Consider the following 18,714-nt stretch of genomic DNA (forward strand, 5'->3'; position numbering starts at 1 on the left):
AATTAAACTCTGTTTGCTTAAGGTTGCAGTGGGAAAGGGCTGCAAATCAGCAATCTTCTTGATCTCTTTTAATAGTAAAGAGTGTCTGTTCACTCAGCTTGGGAATCGGCATGTCCTTCAGCACAGCTGAAACTGGAGTAAGCTTCCCTTATTATGCCACATTTTATGCTGTCTAAAAATACAATTTAAGAACAAAACAAAACAAACCAAAACATCTTCAGGGCTCTTGTTCCAAGCAGGACCTGGGGAGTGGAGAATTCTGCACGTAGAGGAGTGTGCTCCCTGCACTAATGTTAGAGCTGTGGGGGTCTTGATCACACTATCATTACACGACACTGCTGATTTCTGCAATGGGCTTTCTGTTCCTTGTAATTTGTGTTGTCAAATAAAATAAGTTTGTAAACAAGCAAGCCGTTTTAGCTTTGTGCAAATTATACACTAAGAGGTGAACTCTTTTCGTGGAAACATGTCTCTCCTGACATCTCAGCCTTTTTTTTTTTTAACAGCTGGTAGGTTAGGCTATTTTTGAAGGATCTTTTTCTTTTGTGCCTTTGAAACCATTGCAAGCTTTTGCAGAGAATTCAGTAGTTTTCAGGCCCGGAATGTTCAAAGGAAATCCACAGGTAAAAGCAGGGAGCTTATTTCACAGTCGAAACAGAGGTACTTTTGTTATGCAAGGACAGCCCCTGCAGAAGGATTCCTGGGATACTTTGGCCCCTGTGTTTTCAGATAGGGAAGAATCTGTGACACATGAGAAATGCAGTGAGGTGAATCACACACTTCTTTCCATTGCTTCAGCTGGGTGACTGCTGTGCTATTGGTACTTCAGAAAAGAGCCAACAGCTAAAACAGATACTTGCCTTCTGCCAGTTCTGCTGGTGGCATTGCACATTTTAAAATCACAATTTTAATAAATAAATAAATAAATATTACATATTGTAATGTGAAAAGTTCAGCATATAATAGCATAAAAGTTCAGCATATTATATATATATATAAAAATAAATATATCACAAATAAAATTGCACATTTTAAAATCACAAAAACAATCTGTTTGCGTTGCACACTCTAGCTTGTAATTGCATTGCTGTATGTTTGCGTGTGTGTCTAAACTGCTCACATGATCTTGCATATCCTGATAAAAGCGGCGTATAAGGATGAGATGGTGCAGTCTGCACGCTAGCCCATATATACGCTTCTCTTAAGTGCAAGTCAGGTGCTTGAAGGGAGATAAGCAGATTTACAACAGGAAAAGGTCCAGCCTTGATTTTATTCTCGGCTGGGGAGCGGCATTGGGCCGAGGGAGGTTTGCAGGTTTCATTCCCTTCGGCTTTGTACCAGCAATCAGTGCATGAAAAACTGTCTCCTTTCAAAGCTGGGAAGAGCCTTGGGGTGGCGGCAGGGTCTGAAGCACCGGCTCCTCTCATCCTCCGCTGAAGCCCTCCTCCGCTACTTTTTAAGATTGTGCCTTTGGCAGTGGCCCTGAACGGCCTGCCTCTAAAGCAGGCCTGCCTACTTTGTCCAAGACTACTTCAGCCAGTGACAGGATCGGGGGCGGGGGGCTGCTCTTTCCTCTCTGGCCGAGAAGCCTTCCGCGAGGAAAGAGTTAAAGCGAACTGTTTCCAGCGCTGCCTGCAATCGTGCGGTGCCTCTCCCAGAGCCTCCTGCCGGCTCCGGGGCCCTGACGGAGATAGCCTCTGGAGTATAAAGCTTGTCTCCCGCGATAAGATAGACGAGTCCTTAATGCGCTTCCTCAGATCCCCAGAGGCATACCCATAAACGCTGCAGAATAAACAAACAGGGGAAATAATGAATGGGAGCAAAGCGGCAAGGCGACAAAACAGGGCGGCAGCCCGCAATCCGTAGTAAACAAGCGCACACGCGGCTCTAGAACCGCCCCCGGCCCGGCGGGCCGGGAGCTGCAGCCTCCAGCGCCGCCGCCGCCGCCGCCGCGGGAGCCGAGGGCCTTCCCCGAACCCCTCCTGCCAGCCTGCTCCGAGCCCGGGCTGCGGGGTGCTCGCTCACGTGCTCTGAATGCACCCGTCGATTTCTACAGCTGCCTGAGCGCCCTGGTTTCCCCTGGCAGATCCGCCGCTAATACTACTACCCGGCAGAGGAGAAAAGGAACGAGGCGGCCGAAATAACCGTGCACCACCGAAAGAGGTGGAAAAGGCGTTTTAGGTCGTGCAAGCCGTGCCCCGGCCGGCAAAGGTTGCTCCCTACAGAATAAATCTGAGTGCTCTGTAGACCAGCTTTTTATCGATGTATGAGACTCCCTGTTGCGGGTGGTTCTTTTTCAGCCCAAGTTTTGGTGCTGGGTTTTTTTGATCGTGAGAAACCTTGACCAAAGTCATAGTATAAACTGGCACAGCTTTGGTAGTAACTGTTTACCCCAGGCAAAACTTAGTCCCTTTCCCCTTTTCCCTTTTCTGATTGGTTTTATGACATCAAATCTTACTCCCTGTGATACAAAAATGTTCTACAAGGTCACTTGCACAAGCCTATTGTTTCCCAGAAGAAGATTATGTTTGAATTTCTCTTTTCTCCTCGTTGTATTTAAACTGCTGTCTGGCTCACTTTGGCAGGGTTCAACTGTGAAAGTCACACACGTCCTGACTGCCCTCTCATAATATTGGGTTTCAGACTGTTAACATGTGTTTCAGTCAGTGAAGCAGATATTCCATGGCTTCTCTGACCTTCTTTAAATATTGTAATAACTGATGGTCATCAAGTGGCCCTGTCATTCCCTGGGTGCTTAGGTAGTTAGGTATATCCAGGATGACCTTCAGTGTGTATCCTACCCTTCTGACCATTTATTCTCTTAACTCTTCGTATGGCAGCTTGGCGATCAGATGGGAGCCGGCCAGCCTGACCAAGGGGGAACCCTCTCCATGGTGCAGCATAGCTGGAACCCTCTCAACTGGCGAAATAAAATTGGAGGGAGAGGTGGAAAATAACAGCTGAAATCCTGGGGTTGCCAAGAGTCCCTGCACCTCAGCTGAGACAATTTCACGGCTGCAGTTACACCTGCATTACCAGATCTGAGAGCATTTCCCTGTTTCTGAGCCGGGGTGTGTGCTCTGGCCACATCCTAACTCCCAACTGCACCAAAGCCAGATCTGCACACCAGCCTTCTCCAGCCTGCTCCTGCGTGCCCATGGAGATGAAAACTTGCGGGCGAGGGCTGGCCGGGAATGGTGGCACATTCCCGACGGCACTTATCCACCCCCATGGAGCACGGGATTGCTAAGTCTGGATGTGAGCCTTTCCTTCTGTCCCTTCTGATCCAGTGCAAAGGCAAACAGATTAGCTTAAATAATTGGCTCTTTAGAGCTGTTAGACTTCAAAATGAAACAGAGGAATAGTGCTTACAGGTTCAGGAGCAGGTAGGAGGTAGTTTTAAGAAGCTGCTTCTTATCAGCTCTCAGCTATTGGTTTCTGCCTCCCAGCTGAGACAGTGCCTGACTGTGTCCTAATTCTGATGTGGTAAGATTGGGCCAAACATGCAATCCAAATGTGCAAAAGCCATCAAGAGAAGGGTCTGCAAAACTTTTTTCATACAAGGGTTTAAAACCTGTATCATCAGCAGAGGAGGGAGTTTTGAGGAGAGAGCAGGAATAGATTACAAATAACACACCTCTGCCATTTGAGATAAGGTGAATACCCTTTGTTGTTTGCTCTTTAATATTATAGTACCTATGACAGGCAGCAGAACATTTCTGATTTCTTCTGAGAGCGCAATGGTAAACATACTATATAGGTAGTATGTTAGAGTGTTTACCTGTGTGATATGTTTTGCAGTTCTGAAACAAAATACATTTTTTTAAAAATATAATCAGGTTTGCAAATGAGATAACCATGTTGGGGATGTTCTACTATGGGGGCGGAATATGAATTAAACATCTTTACAATTAGGTAAGGAACAATAGCCAACAGACTAAATTTAAATGATAGTTCATAGTATAAGCTCTATGGAGTACCTAGAGGAGGTGGGAGGGAAGCAACAACATTTCAAATGAGTAAAGAGGAGAATCAGGAGAAGATAGCATGGGGGTCCAGAAGTCAAGGAGAAGGCTATGACGAAACAGCTGCTGAAAGCAGTAAGGTGTTTGAATACGCAGGTGATTCCTTCAGCTGGAGACTTCTTGAGACACTGAGATATCGTTGAGGGCACTGGTAAGAACAACTGGAAAGCAGGTAGAAGGCAGGAGGCAGGTTGGCCTGAACCCTGTTAGGAGGTAAAAAGCAGAAAACTGAGGCAAGAACTGTGAACAGCAAGGAGAAGTCAGGACACCAGAGCATGCAGAGCAACAGGAGAGCTAGAAAAAGAGTTGAAGAGGAGGAAAGCAGTGACAGCAGGTCTATGCTGAACTTCTCAATGAGAAGTTACCAAGGTCCAACCAGAGAGAAAGAGAGCTAAGAATAAGGCGGCTGAAGAGGGCAAAGAAACTTACAGAGGCTGGAAGAAGGCAATGGGGGTTAGCTGCTACTGTTGTAGATGGAATGATGAAATAGTATTGATACGGCAGAAAAGGAAGTGCAAAGACATTTCTAGTGGAGGAAGCTATCTGATGCTGAACTTTTCACAGATGCTTTCAGTGGCTCAGCATTTGGCAGAAGAGGAAATTGAATATTGCTGATATTTATTATAGTCCTTGTTCTGCATTTCACTTTCACTTAAAAAAATGAAAGAATGGTATGGAGAAATGTATTTATGCCTTTTACAGCCATTTTGTCTGTTAAAAGTGTGACTTTAGCCCTTTAAATTTCTGTTTGTAGCAGCACTCCAATACCTCACAGGGTCCTTCGAAGTAGCTACTATGTAATGGATCTTTACAGGCATCTGCTCAAACTGTATCCAATTAAAAAAATACATCTGGGAACAAACTGCTCCCAGTTTTAGCTGGTTGGCAGGTATGAATTCTACTTTCATAAAAGGTTTATTCCTGTTCTCAGTTCTGTTTATGGCTATCAGGCCAGGAAAACTACATCATGTAACTTTAAAGTCATATGGCCTTTAAATTTATCTAACGTTGTCATCTGCAAATAGCATTAGAACAATATGAAGTCAGTAAAGGAAACAAGACAGAACAGCTCGGAAACCTAAAATGTGGTGACATACCTCATTATGAAATACTGCCAAGAGTTTTTGGGAGTTAAGTGTGTCACATTTCATTGGTTTTGGGGATAAATCTTATTGATTTCTGCCAACATCAACAGACTTCTTGTTTTCAGTAAACACAAAACAAATACAAAATCTCTGTCAGTGGTGATACCTTCTACCTCATGAGATCTGGAAAAAAGCTTACAAGCCTGTCTTGCTTAAGACCTATTCAGCATGAGCACTATTAGCATCGGTGTAGAATGGCGCGAGGCGTGGAGCTCTAATAATGGCATTACAGCAGAATTTTTGGCACTGGGTTGAGCATTCACTCATAAACCTGCTACAGCAAATTTTTACACTCGAACCTCCTCGCTGGCAGTGCAGCAGCAGCAGGGCAAGCAAGTGTTAGAATTTGCACTTGTAAAATTTATAGGGACCAACTGGTTTTGCAGGTGTACTGCCTAACACTTGTGTGCACCCAGTTGCTGGAGCACGTAAAGTGTGAGCCGGGGGCTGGAATGCTGGTTGGGGACCGGGGAGCTGGTGCTCACCCCGGGGCTGCTGCGAGGGGCCTGCCTTGAGAGGGAAAGCTCTTGGCTCCGTCCGTAAAACAGACCCTTATATGGTATCAAGTCTGGCACTCCGAAACATAGGTATCTCTAAACACTGCACTTTCTTAAAAGGTTAGTCAGGAAAAAATGTTCACACTTAGAAAATGTAGGCATTTAAAATAGAAGCGCAATATGAGGTCTTTAGATACTGTAACTCATAATGTCGAGTCAGACACTTTTATTTTAATTGTCAGACATAATCTCCAGCTCTGTATTTACTACCCATCTGCTCAAAGCGTTGGACGTGCTACCAGATTTACTGGGGGAGAGGAGCAGGGAAGAACAGGAGTGGGAGAGGTGTTGGAAGGAAACAGGAGACCCTCCTGTGGTTGCTGGGACCGAAGCAACTCTTGTCACTGTACGGAGCTCCTTTCACCCTTCAGGCCACAGATGCATGGGAGTGTGGCTTCTTTTGAAAATCACAAGATGAAACTTTAAAAAGTAGATACTATGTGGTCCCTAATTAATTATCCTTCATTTTTTAATGTCCTCAGAAGCATAGGTGAGTAAATGGATATATACAATAATTGACACATTTCCATTTTTAATGATGACTGCTATTAAGCGTGATGCAAATTGATCGTTGATATAACAATATTCAGAAACAGTATTTCATTAGAGTTTACCTGCTGGTGACTTTGTTTCCATTTATGCTGTGCTTTCCTAGTAATTCTTACCCATCATAGAATGGGTAAATCACTCACTGATTTCCCCCTTTCAAGGGGAATTCGTGAGCATGGCTTCCTGTTATAAATATATAAGTATAAAATGCTTTATTGTTGATTCTTAGAGCTGACCACATAATTTCACTCCATCTATCAGTGCCAAACAAGATGCATAGCACTGATAGCCTTTAGGTATCAGAATTAAAGAATTTTTGGTTAGGTACACCTTATTTGCTGAGTTATACCTTACTGTTTCTGAAAAGCCGTGTATCAAAGGTCATACAGCATAAGAAAGAAGAAGGCAGAAGTGCAATCATTTTAGACACTTCTCCGGAGGACTGAACAGCTGAGGACACCAGCTATAACATGCTAATTCTAATAGTTCTGCATGAGAAAGAGCTACTTTAAGATCCGTTGCAACCAGGCCTCCATGCGGAATATAGCTGTGAATACAAGGATCCAAATGCAGGATATACAAACCCTGCTGCGTGGAATGCTTTGTCACTTGAACCTCCGTATGCTATAGATCCAGTTTGGGGGCTGGAGGGGGGGAATATGTTATCTATTTATATTCTAAATAGATACCGAGCCACTGAGAAGCGGAGCATAATGACTTCTTTTGTAATCAGGCAAACGATTTTGTGGCAAAACCTGTCCTGCTCGCAGCCCGCTCTGAGCCACCCCTCTCACTGCCGATAGTGGCAAGGAGGCAGAGCGGGGCATGGCTGTGCCCTGGCCCCCGCGCTCCCGGCCCTCCCTCCATGTAAACACCGCGGGGTCGGCATGCCGCAGGAATTTGGGGTCGGGAGCCAGGCTCCGAGGGGAGCGGGAAGGAGCAGCTGCTTTGTGTGACGGGCTGTCATCCAGAGCTTACTTAGCTCATTTGAAGCCAGGGAACCTTCTAAGGCTACGGAGAGGCTCCCCAGGAAGCTCACAAGGCTCAGGAGCGAGGCTTGAGGGGAGCTGCCAGGCAGCTCCTCCTCAGCGCTGAGAGCAGCCGTGGATGCCACATGCTCGCAAGCAATACGATGCCGACACATCTCGCCCTTGCCGTCGTGCGGGGAAAAGCAGACTCAAAACACATATGGCCTCTGTTCCTCTTTCGGAAGGCAGCAGTTCTCATGCAGAAGCGCCATGTGCTGCTAAACTCATGGTAATTTAATGTTTTTAAATTAATCTTAAAACCGTTGTAAGTGCATGGTGGGTGAAGTCCTGCTCCTTGAGTTACCGCTTAGTTCGACACAAGAATCCGACCTAGGCTTTCATTTACACACTCATGGCCAAGTTAGCGATCAGGATTGAGTTAGTTTCTAGTGACCACGTTTTGCTCAGAGCGCGTTAATATACCCACAGTTCCCAGCTGTGCTCTATGGACATCTCTATGCTGATATTCACCAATAGACAAGAATTGAAAGTAACTTTCTAGCTGGGTGCTTATGAGGACAAGTCAGAAAGCCGGTCCATAAATCAAGTTAATACTTTCACCTTCTTTGCAGATTTATCTCATTTTAAGATATCCTGTGCTGCACAGAGACTTCCTTAAATTGATCAGCGAGAACATCATATTCCTTTGGGACAGGAGCGAGCGTCTCGTTGTTCCTTCACTACCGGTCTGTGTCATTTTGTGAAAATGCAGTCTTAATTCTGAGTTTCCTGGAGCTCTATCACATAATGTTTGTCACACATTCAAACTAAAGCTATGCACCTGCAAATTCTACTTAAAAGCAAGAGTTTTCTTTGCTGAGGAAAAATGCAAGGAAGCCTATGTGACACACACATTAACCTGGGAGAAACAAATTTGGCTAGATTGCACCGAACTGTCATCCTTTTGTTACCAAATATACTTTGCGCCTGAAAACAGACCTAATTGTCAGGACTCTCTAAGCACAGCAAATAACTCTTTAAATAGCCACTGATCTTCGTATCATTAGTTCCCTGTTCTGAAAACTGAAATGCCCTTTAATTATCCAGCTGTAGGAGCATATAAGATGGTACTAAATTTTACTTAAGTACAGACTATTGCCAAAAAGGAAGCCAAAATACATAATTATGTTGGCATTAGCATTCTATAGCTATGTGATATTAAACTGCACAATGGCTGGAACATTCTGTGAAGGGCAATGCTGTCTGGGTAATGTAGCAGAAACACTTATCTAATAGCATGCCCTCCTGTGCCCTCTGTCAGGACGCCAGCACATTAGTCCTATTATCAGCCTGCAAATACTGGAGGCTTCCACATCGTGGCTGCTGCCAAAAGAAACAGTCTTCCCTGTTACAGGAGCAAATGTCTGTGCACATAAATGAAACTGAAGAGTAATTAGATTACAGGGTTTCCAACTGACCCCCGTGCAACAAAATATTCCGGCTTGCTAATTTACACTAATAAAGATCCCACTATTTTTACAGCATGTTTGGTTTAGTTCACAGGTCAGGCATTTTCCATAATACATTCTAAACAGACTATTTCAGTCGAGTAAAGAAGAAATGTCGAGGTGACCTCTCGTAAAATTATCTTTAAAATCACTGTTTGTCTTTTCTTTTCCCCTACATTATGTATTTTTTTCACATGGGATTATTATTTCATAGGTTCAGGGTTTGTTTGTTTGTTTGTTTGTTTGTTTCTGTTTTACTTGACAATTTGAACTGAATTGGTAAAAAAATGAGAAACAATAACAAATACCTGTCCAACCAACCAAAAAAAAAAACCTGTCAGAAAGCTATTTAATGTATTTAGCTCCTTCATTAGAAGCATATTGCAATAGTCTGTCATCGCGTGACAGGCACATTTGAAACAGTTTCATTTAGTACAAGAGAAAGAGAACCAGACTTTTATATGGAATCTAAACCACACAAACAAACAAACAAACAAACAACCCCCCCCCCCCCCCAATATTAAAAGAAATGTCTTGCTTTAATTATTTTTAATAAAACAAATGCCAGAATGCACTTTTCAGGAATAAATCTATCCATTTATTGATGAGCATTCTCATCAACATTGCAGAGTAAAAACCATCTGTTCATTGAAGCCCATGTAGCTGAATTCATATTAGCTTGTATAAACAATCTATGTACTATTAAGCCCATCAAGTTAAAAATAAATCAGGCAATGATCAAAGGAGGTAAGAGCTAAGGGAGGCAAGTTTTGTATATGGTTTAGATTTTGCATTTATAAAATTCCAAAGTATTTTCCTGAAACCTGAAATAATATCGATCCCTTCTTCTTTTGGCTCAATTTAAATGACTCTTCATAATTTGAAGAATTTGTAGGTGAGGAAAAACAAAAGAAAATCCTGCTATTTTACTCCTTTGGATTAAGCACTGCCATTTGTGTAAGATGTTTCTGTCCTACAAACCATTCCTGGAACTGCTATCTGGAACTGCTCATGGGAAAAATGGATTCTGCTGCGAATAAAAGCTGTCAGGTATCAATCTGTAGATTCCTGTCACTTGTCAGAGATCCTAAGGAGCACTCCGTTTGAGGCAAGAAAGCTTCTTGGGATATTTGATGGGTTTATTATAAAGGAACCAGGGATTCAGTGACTAATTTATTTACAATGGTGAATTCTGTTTCTGCAATTTTATGAAAAAAATGCATTCAAAAATAGTGTAATATGACATTGCAACTTTTTACACACAGTTATGTTGTGACATTAAAACAGTTCTTTTGTATGGTTCTGAGTGTGTCATTATTGACAATACAGGTTACCACTATTGCCTTGCGTACACGTGGCTTCAAACCTGCTCTTAAAGTAACTGAGAAACGTATTTCTGACTTTTTGCCCTAATCTGCTTCTATAGTGTGAACAAGCTGTGGGTATTGGAGAACACCATCTCCTTCTCTCAGTCACAGGGAAGATGAGTAAGATGTCAGAGAGAAGTTAGCGATAGCTATCAGACCTTGCTATACTCCAGTGGTCTGGAAAAGCAAAGAAAAATGCCGTGAATTACAGGTTAAGAGCAAACTCTTCCTTACCTGAGCAGCAGTGACTCTGGGGAAAGATAGAAAAAAAACCCAACAAAAAAACCCCAACACATTTATTTGCGTTTAGAATATGTATCATTAGCTTTCTTTCCTCTGCATAGAAGTAATGCATCAGCACTAGATCAGCACCCCCAGTCAATCAGTGTTTCAGAAAAGTGTGCAAGCACCTCACTTTTTAACAAATAGTTCTGTGTACACCACAAGGGATGATGCCTAATTTCCAGTGATTCCTGCTTATAGTCAACTAATGTTTTAGTTTCCTATACAAAGGCTGCGCTGTCAGCGCAGTGCTACATCCCCTTCTCTCGGTTTAATTACCTCTAGCTGTTTCTATACCACTTCCTGCACTTGAATCTCAGGACCACTTGCCTCCCTTGCACTACATACAGCATCTTCTGGTATTTCCTATGCACACCACAATATCTGCACACTTGTTTCTCGTACTGCCCAGTAAAATAGCTCTGGCTTGCTGGCTCTGGAAAAAGACTGCTCAGCAGAAAACTGTAGAGTTTGATAACTTTAGCTTTGGTAGGATAGCAAGCTAAAAATGCACTTTATGTAATTTCCCTTGGCAGAATAAAGTGGCGGGGAGAAAGCTGAGGTCTTCTCAGATACTAGATACAATAAAAAAATTGGTGGAGATGTCACTGACAGGGGAAGTGAGAGAGTTGAGTTTAATTCCTTGTTCTGCTCCAGACATTCAGAACATCCTTGGACAAGTCATTTAACATCAGTTTCCTGTATGAAACATGAGCATAAGAACAATTTTATGCCTGCCATGCTGGCAGTATGGCATGGCATAACGCAGTGATGACTATAGTGAAGGGGGACGCATCAGTGGAAATACATACAGGGAATGTAAGATTAGCAGATTTTTATTATGGAAGAGGGAAAAGAAGAGTGATGATTTTAGCTTCTCGAGAGGAACTGGGTTAATACTTAGGAAAATCTATTTGCAAACAAGTATGTGCAATCCTGTTATGCATAGACTAATGTTTTTTCTTTGCCTACGAATATTCATGCAATCAATTTTAATTCACATGGAGAAGTGCTTTCATTAGAACAGAGATGGAAATTCATGCGTGAAGGCAGTATTTCTAAGCAAACAATGGAAAGCCGCACTCAGGCCGTTCTCACCTGGACACTGTGTACCGCTTGGTTGCGTGAGTTAAGTTTGTGGATATTCTGAGATAAGAAAAAGAGCAAGTGTGAACGCCAGTGGCTTTCAAAGAACCTCAGATACATCACCCAGCACAGACAGGAGCGGCAAAGAGAGGCGGTGTAACATAAGGACAATGCTGACATAGTAGCAAACTCCCTGTCCCAATGACACATTTAGTGTGTTTCAGCCTCAAAAGGCAGCGCGATCTGCCCATAGTGTGGGACAAAACCTAGGGGGAAGGATCAGCCTCTGAGTACAGCCGAAGGGGACGTTGTGTGCCGAGGTCTTAACTGATCTTTACACTTCTGTGTCTCTCTGCCTGCAGGGTGAAATTGCGGCTAGCCCTGCATTATTAAAAGGCACAAGGTTCTGAATTCATCTTGTGTAATTATGGGATTATCGAGGATGCCTAAATTAGGAATGTAGCCACTTCACACTCCCTCTGTGGGCCTCTCTAACTGTGAGATATAGGCACTGTCGGTAGGCAATCTGTATACATAGCTTTCTTTGCTGTATATTGTGTGGTGATTTTTATGGACAGTCTCTTTTCATCTCACCCTTGCACAGTCCACACTGAGGATGTCAGCTTTCATACTGTCTCTTTTTGGCTGGTTTGAAACCTATTTCTATTCTTTCTTCCACACTCCCCAAACCATAGTGTTTTCTCTATGCTAACCAAGCCCCCTAGTTTTTATTCTTGCAAAACTTACCTATCAGTATGTAAAATCCTGAAACAGCCTTGTGTTCTGCATATTCCTTTTAATTTACCTACAGAAATAACCCATCCTGTTGTGTCCCGTATCTTACTGGTGTTTCCTCTGGTCTATTGTTTTGTCAAGCCCCACAGTTACATTCCCATCGGAGACTCATTCATAAGCTGGTTGAGGCAGGAATTACAGCATTTATGCATGTCACATCTTTGTTAAAATAGCTAATGATGTGACCAATCACACAGCGAGACATGGGGATGCTGCAGCTGAATAGTGACGTGAGGAAAAACACTCCGAGACCCACATTTGCACAATAACATCCAGCACAAATAAGTCCAGGGTTCTTATTTGTTAAGCAATTACTGCAAATCCATAAAAATCATGATCTGTGCTCACCTATAAACAGTAAAGCAGGCATACCTGATCACTGTTCAGAATGAATAGTCTGACCAGCTGCAATCTGAAGTGTCTAGACTGGAAATCAAAGGTGGTATTGCGACCGTGTATAATGTCTTGAGATTTGTATTTAGAAGCTGAAATTACGCAAATTCGAATAAAGGTTAATATGTGGGTTGTAACAGTGTGGATAATCAATCATGAGCACAACTTGCCTGTGGATACAGTTGCTTCTCCATCACTGCTTGTTCTCAAATTGGCCACAGACAACTTTTTTGAGCAATATATCCTATAGTTCAATAGAAGTTATGATTAAGATAATTATGGATGATCCAATCTGTTTTATGTGGATGGTCAGACTGAATTACCATAATGGATTTTTGCCGTTTGAAAATCCACTTCTGGACATTTTTTCTCCATTTTGTGCAAAAGACAGTTGTTTCTTGTCAAATAGGTGAGCCTACCAGAAATTAGAAGATGTGAAGGGGAGACTAAAAAATCTCACATTCTCACTACTGAGCTACACTCTGTTATAAAGATATATCCTCTGCGTACTTCATGAATAAAAAAGTATTTTCAACAAATGGTTGTAATGGTCAGATACTTAAAAGGCACTAAATAAAGAGTTTGCAAGGTTTTTTTTTGGTGGCTTCTCAAATTCTACTGCCTGCTGGTCTATGACTGAAGGTAATTCTCGTTACTTTGTTGCACTGTGCTGACTGAGTCTTCCAAATGCACAGTACTGCTTTCCTAGTCTTTATCCAGGTTAACTATTTTTTGAGGTCATAACGTGATAATGCTTTGATTTATATTGAAAATAGGGATTAATACTACTGCATACAAAAAGGAGAGGGAAAAGAATGAAAAAACCCTATGTCTAAAATATCCATCATTAGGTTCCATTGTCTAACATTATTTTTATTAAATTCATAGTATTTGAACTAGCAGATCGCTACACTTGGCAAAAAGCAATAACAGAAGTAACTAATTTTTATTCAAGGACTTGAAATATACCAGCAAAACAATGAAAAGAGAAAAATGACAACAGGAGAGAGAGACGGTTCAGTGCCTCCAACCCTAGAACAGGAAGGTTTTTCCTGTAAACTGTTAGCATTTTTTTTTTCAGATAACTGACATTATAATGTGTACCAACCACTGCTTCGAACACATTTTAATCATCCTTAAATTCCTCCAGTTCCCTCTGTAAGTGTGACGTATGGAAAACAGTTTCCAATATACATAGATTGTCAGAGACGCTGTTCAAGCTTACAGTTTTTTCTTTTTTACTGGAAAGACCGCACTGGCTTCTTATCTGGAGCTGTTATTAGAACTTTCAAGTACTTCCTAGTCTAAAATAATTCACAGAGGAAAAATTTAGACTTTCTAAGTCTTGAAGGTTTCTAAATTATGCCAACGAAAAATGATCCAATGTGTTCTGGGCTAATCAACGCTAGTCAACGGTGCTTAAATTGGCAGTGAAAAATGCAGCAACATGAGTTTTTATTAATATCATTAGAGATAGTTAAAGTTGACAGAACAACCTGGCATTCAATTTAAGAGCAGTTACTCATATATTCTCTTAAAATAATTCTGTTCTCACTGCTATCTAACCTAAAATTACAAACTCTGGACAAATAAATAACATTTGGCATATCTATCTTTTATATTCATTGCAGGGTTTCTCTTCCCAGGAAAAGTATAGCAGAAACCTGTGACTTTACTAGCCAAAAACCTGGAACAACTTTGCCAAAAAACATTTTTTTTTTTTTTAAATTTCATATGGAAAAGCTGACTTATATGACTTGTATGAGACTTATAACTGTAATCAAATCAATCTTCATTTTAATACACACACATTTTAAAAAGTTTTGTTTTCCTTTATTCATTTCTCCATTCAAAACCCATCAGAAGCAAGGAAACTTGCTGTACACAAGCAAGGAGAATACTTCTTTCTCTGCTTAAAGCAGGGAAATATTGCAGAATTACTAAAATATTGCAGCAAGAATATTTCTTGCATAGCAACTAGACCTTTCTATCAAGACATTTTTAATTGGAGTTTGTTTCCCTTTTGCCTTGCAAGACATTTCAGGCCTTTTGACACAGTAGCCCCTTTTCTTCTGAAAAGAATACAGAAAAATGTGCATCTTCCTTAACATTTTTAAAAATAGGACTGATTTTAAGATGAAAACTGAAACTTACAACTAGAATGATGTGAGACTATTTTAAAGAAGTGGATTCTCTTGTCACTGGAGTTTTCCAAAGCTGTAAGCTGTAGGTCTGGTGACAAATGGCTGCAGAACCATGACCTGATGTCGCGTATTTCCTTCCCTTATTCAGGTAAATGGTTCTTATTAGTCACATTGAAAATAGTGGACTAAACCCTGAAGCTTTTACTCCATGCTTAATCAGTTGTCAGTCAGGCAAGCCTCCTGGGAAGTCGATGGGCGTTTGCCTGGGACATGGCAGAGTAGGAATTTATTAAAGCCCTTAGAATTGAAACGTATTCATAAGATTTGCAGGATCAGGCCTCTAATTTAGCATGAACTAAAAATGTTGATGGAAAGTTGGTCATTGAAAAAGCTGTAGAAAGTCTGAGCCGGGGGAGGCAGAATTCCAGGCAGTGCCTGCCGTGTCTCTATTTGTTGTGGGAGTAGGGTAACGCGAAGTGACTGATGTAGCTTGACAGAACACTTTAAAATGACACGTTGAGCTAGATTCAGTGAAAGGGTAATGGACAGATGGTTTTCATTTTCAGAAATTTAATGGCTATTCGATATTCTTTGTCATTAGTGATCCTGTTTAAAACTTTATTGAATAGTGATAATTTTTGTTTCCTGTTTTAACAGAACAATAGCTTTGCTATCGCTACAGCCAGCAAAGCACGCCTATTGAAAACCTCTACTTCTCAGCAGAATGACTGAAAGAATGACTACTTGCATACAAAATAATTATTCATACTTATTTTCAACAAAGAAGTTGTGTGAGGGGAGAATTGGTCTTTTTTTACTTCCTAGGTATAAAAATAGGGAAAATGCATCTTGAAACCCATATCTGATGATATGTTTACTCACTACTCTACAATAGTTGAATTTGAATAGCTCTTTCAATTGTTACTTTAAAGTTATTTTTAAAAGTGAGAAGTAAATAAACATATTCTCTTTGCTCCTGAGGCCTTCTATTAAAATATATAACATACGAAAGGAAACTGTTTTCAAACAGACCTCTGGAAATCAGATAAAATGTTATAAAATGTTTCCTGTTTCTTCCAAAATGACACTCCCCTCCACAAATCTAGTCATTCCTTTTAAACAAAGATTCACATCCATATTTATCCAATTTTCTGTCTCAAATTTCAATTTTACAACAAAATTCAGGCTACTAGGTAGCAGAAAGATAAATAGCTTATACATTTGTGTTATTTATTTCAGCCGCTAAATAATTATATACTCGCATACTCCCAAAGTGCTCCTAATTTACATTTTTGGTCTTTATATTTCATCTGCAGATTTCTGCCACCCTTAGAAAGTGCCAGAATATCAACTCCATTGCGCTCAGAGGAATGAGATTCAGAAGAAGACAACTAATGCAGTGTCCTTCTTTCATGAAGACATGAAAACCCACTGCTTCTTTCATGAATCAGATTCAGAATGGGCATATGTACATGGCTTGAAATATGAAATTAAAGTTTGAGCGAGTAACCTGAAGTCCGTGAGGAGGCATTTTATTTGTACATTTTTTAATCGAGTAAAAATCTGGATATGATTTTTTTAAATATCATTTGCTGATTTATGCTTTATTCATTATTCTGTAGGAAAACTCATGATTGCAGAAATGTTAATATTGACTTATCTCTTCTTTTTTTCCTTGCAAACCCAGTGCTGCTTTATTTGCTACAGAAAGATAAGGTCGCTCCAAACATGTAAGTTGATATTATGAGATCTACATGCTCTTACAAACAGAGACAAGAATAAAGTTCAGATTCGTGGCCTATTGACTCTGGCAGTGTCCTTTTAAAGCATTATTGTTTACTGATGGGTTCACGTTATCAGGCACATTCCATTTTCATTACTTATAAATGGTACAGGGCTTATTTCATTATTTATTTATTAAGATCCCATGTTGTTTTTCGAGTTAGTGAGTATCCAGGTAACTTCTGGAGTGTCATGCAAAAGGGCAGATTATCAGCTCCACTTAGCTCCCCTGTTTTCACTGAAATGCATCAAAGCCCCTCTTGGGTATATGGTTGCTGGCCGGCTGCTGGCAGGAAAGCCTTGACACTGTAAAACTTGCTTTTGCCCCTCTGTATTGAACACCCCCCACCCCCACCCCCAGTTAGCTGTGTTGGTGAGGGGAGGGGGAATGCCTTCCCAGCAGTAGAGCAGATCCAGCCCATGTGGGCATTTTTGGGTGGCCCTGAGGCTCCTTCAGCCTGTGCAGAGGAGGGAGCCGGGGGGTGAGCGGCTGCAGGGAAACCTCTGTCCTTTCCCACCCCCAGCACAATCGTGGCTCCCAGGTCTCGAACAGACTGCACCTCACTGCACTGTGGAGCGTGACAACCCGGCAGTGTGTTTTTGGGAAGAAACCCCTTCCTCCCAACCAAGACACCGTGTTCGCATCCAGGCTGCTTGCCATTAGCCCCCTAGGATGGCTTTTAGGCAGGGGGCGATCCAAACCGGTGTGGCAGCCTGAGCACGTCGCGCTGGCAGCTGTGGGAACCAGGTGCAGGACTGGCCCCAGCTCAGCAGAGGCTTAGCATATTGCCGAAAGGATATCCACACTCCCGAGGGGGTGAGGGGTGGGTGGCAAGTGCCAGCTGTCCCCTTACCCCGCACTGCTGCAATCACGGCCTGACATTGGCCTCACCTTTAGGAAGAGGCGAGCAATTTTCCGTTCCTGCTACCAGGTGTCACGACAGCAAAACTACACACCCGTCGGGAAGTTAAAATATGCACTAGAAATACACGTGTTAAAAAAGAAAAAAGTCTCCAGGTTTAATTTGAGGCGTGAATCTGACAAAAAGGGTTTCCTGCTGCCTAGGCAAGTGCTATGAAGATTAAAATTTCCTCTAAGAGCAGACACCCCTCCAGGTTAAGAACAGTCACACAATAAAGCTTGTCAGCATTTACTAACCTAATCACCTGCATGACAGAAATCAGTCAGATCTTGCTTGCCAGTGTACCTGGTTGGAACCAAAATATTAGTGTAGAACAATGATTTTTTTTAAAGCAAGGAAGAAAACATTAAAAGAGAGAGTCATTGCTGATGTTAGAGATTTTTAAGTACTTCTTTTTAATTTCCAGTAATTCTTATTTTCTTTAATGATTTGTCATGGCTGACAAGTCACCATTTTACTTATAAAATTTAATTTAAAAATAGATTGCATCTGTAAGCAAATAACAATTGCGAGTCATTATCGGTGCGTAGATTAACTCTTTCACTTTTGCAGTGAAAGGCGTATTTATTTTTTTCCACAGTGCTTTTATAAAGGCATCGCAATTCTCAGTCCTGACTTAGAGGGATCATCCTGTACACCTCTTCAGTACTGTCTCCAGTGAGGCTGGTAGGAAGGATGCCAAAGGAACTGCTATTGTTTCCAGGTAGCATGACAACCTCTTCAATAGGAAAAATCGGCTCGGGCCAAGAACTCGTTTCATGTATATGGCAGAATTACTGACCTAAGCTGGATTTGAACCAGCAGCCATATGATTTAAATAGGGGATGAAAACTGATCTCAAAATAACCTCCGCAATCTAAGCCAAGGAAGTGACAAAAGGGTGAATGCTTAGCACTGCAGAAAAATAAATATCCTGTTTTAGAAAACAGACCTTGTCACAAGAACCGAACGCTCGTATATCACCTGGTATCTTAAGTTGAAGAATATGCCTCTGCTGGTAAACATAAGGAAAACAATAAGAGAAAACCTTTAATGAACCTTTGCTATAATAGTATGACCAAAACTACTGGAGTGAGAGGCATATCCCTTTTGTTGTTAGACTGATGAATACTGATTATGACAATGTCAAGGATATCAACTTACATATTATGTTACAGAGAAAGACTAGCTGAAAAGGAGTACCAGACTAA

The 18,714-nt window shown here is 41.5% G+C and overlaps 1 long non-coding RNA gene across 1 annotated transcript in view; it reads left to right on the plus strand.

The window, feature by feature from the left end:
* LOC143155963 (uncharacterized) overlaps positions 1–16,264 on the plus strand; it is a 52,869-nt gene extending 36,605 nt beyond the window's left edge. Inside the window, exon 3 of the long non-coding RNA XR_012994525.1 lies at positions 16,136–16,264. This is a non-coding gene — a long non-coding RNA (uncharacterized LOC143155963). The remainder of the gene's footprint in view (positions 1–16,135) is intronic.
* The last annotated feature ends 2,450 nt before the right edge of the window (positions 16,265–18,714 follow it).

Source organism: Aptenodytes patagonicus, chromosome 1 (assembly GCF_965638725.1).
Source record: "Aptenodytes patagonicus chromosome 1, bAptPat1.pri.cur, whole genome shotgun sequence".
NCBI lineage: Eukaryota > Metazoa > Chordata > Aves > Sphenisciformes > Spheniscidae > Aptenodytes > Aptenodytes patagonicus.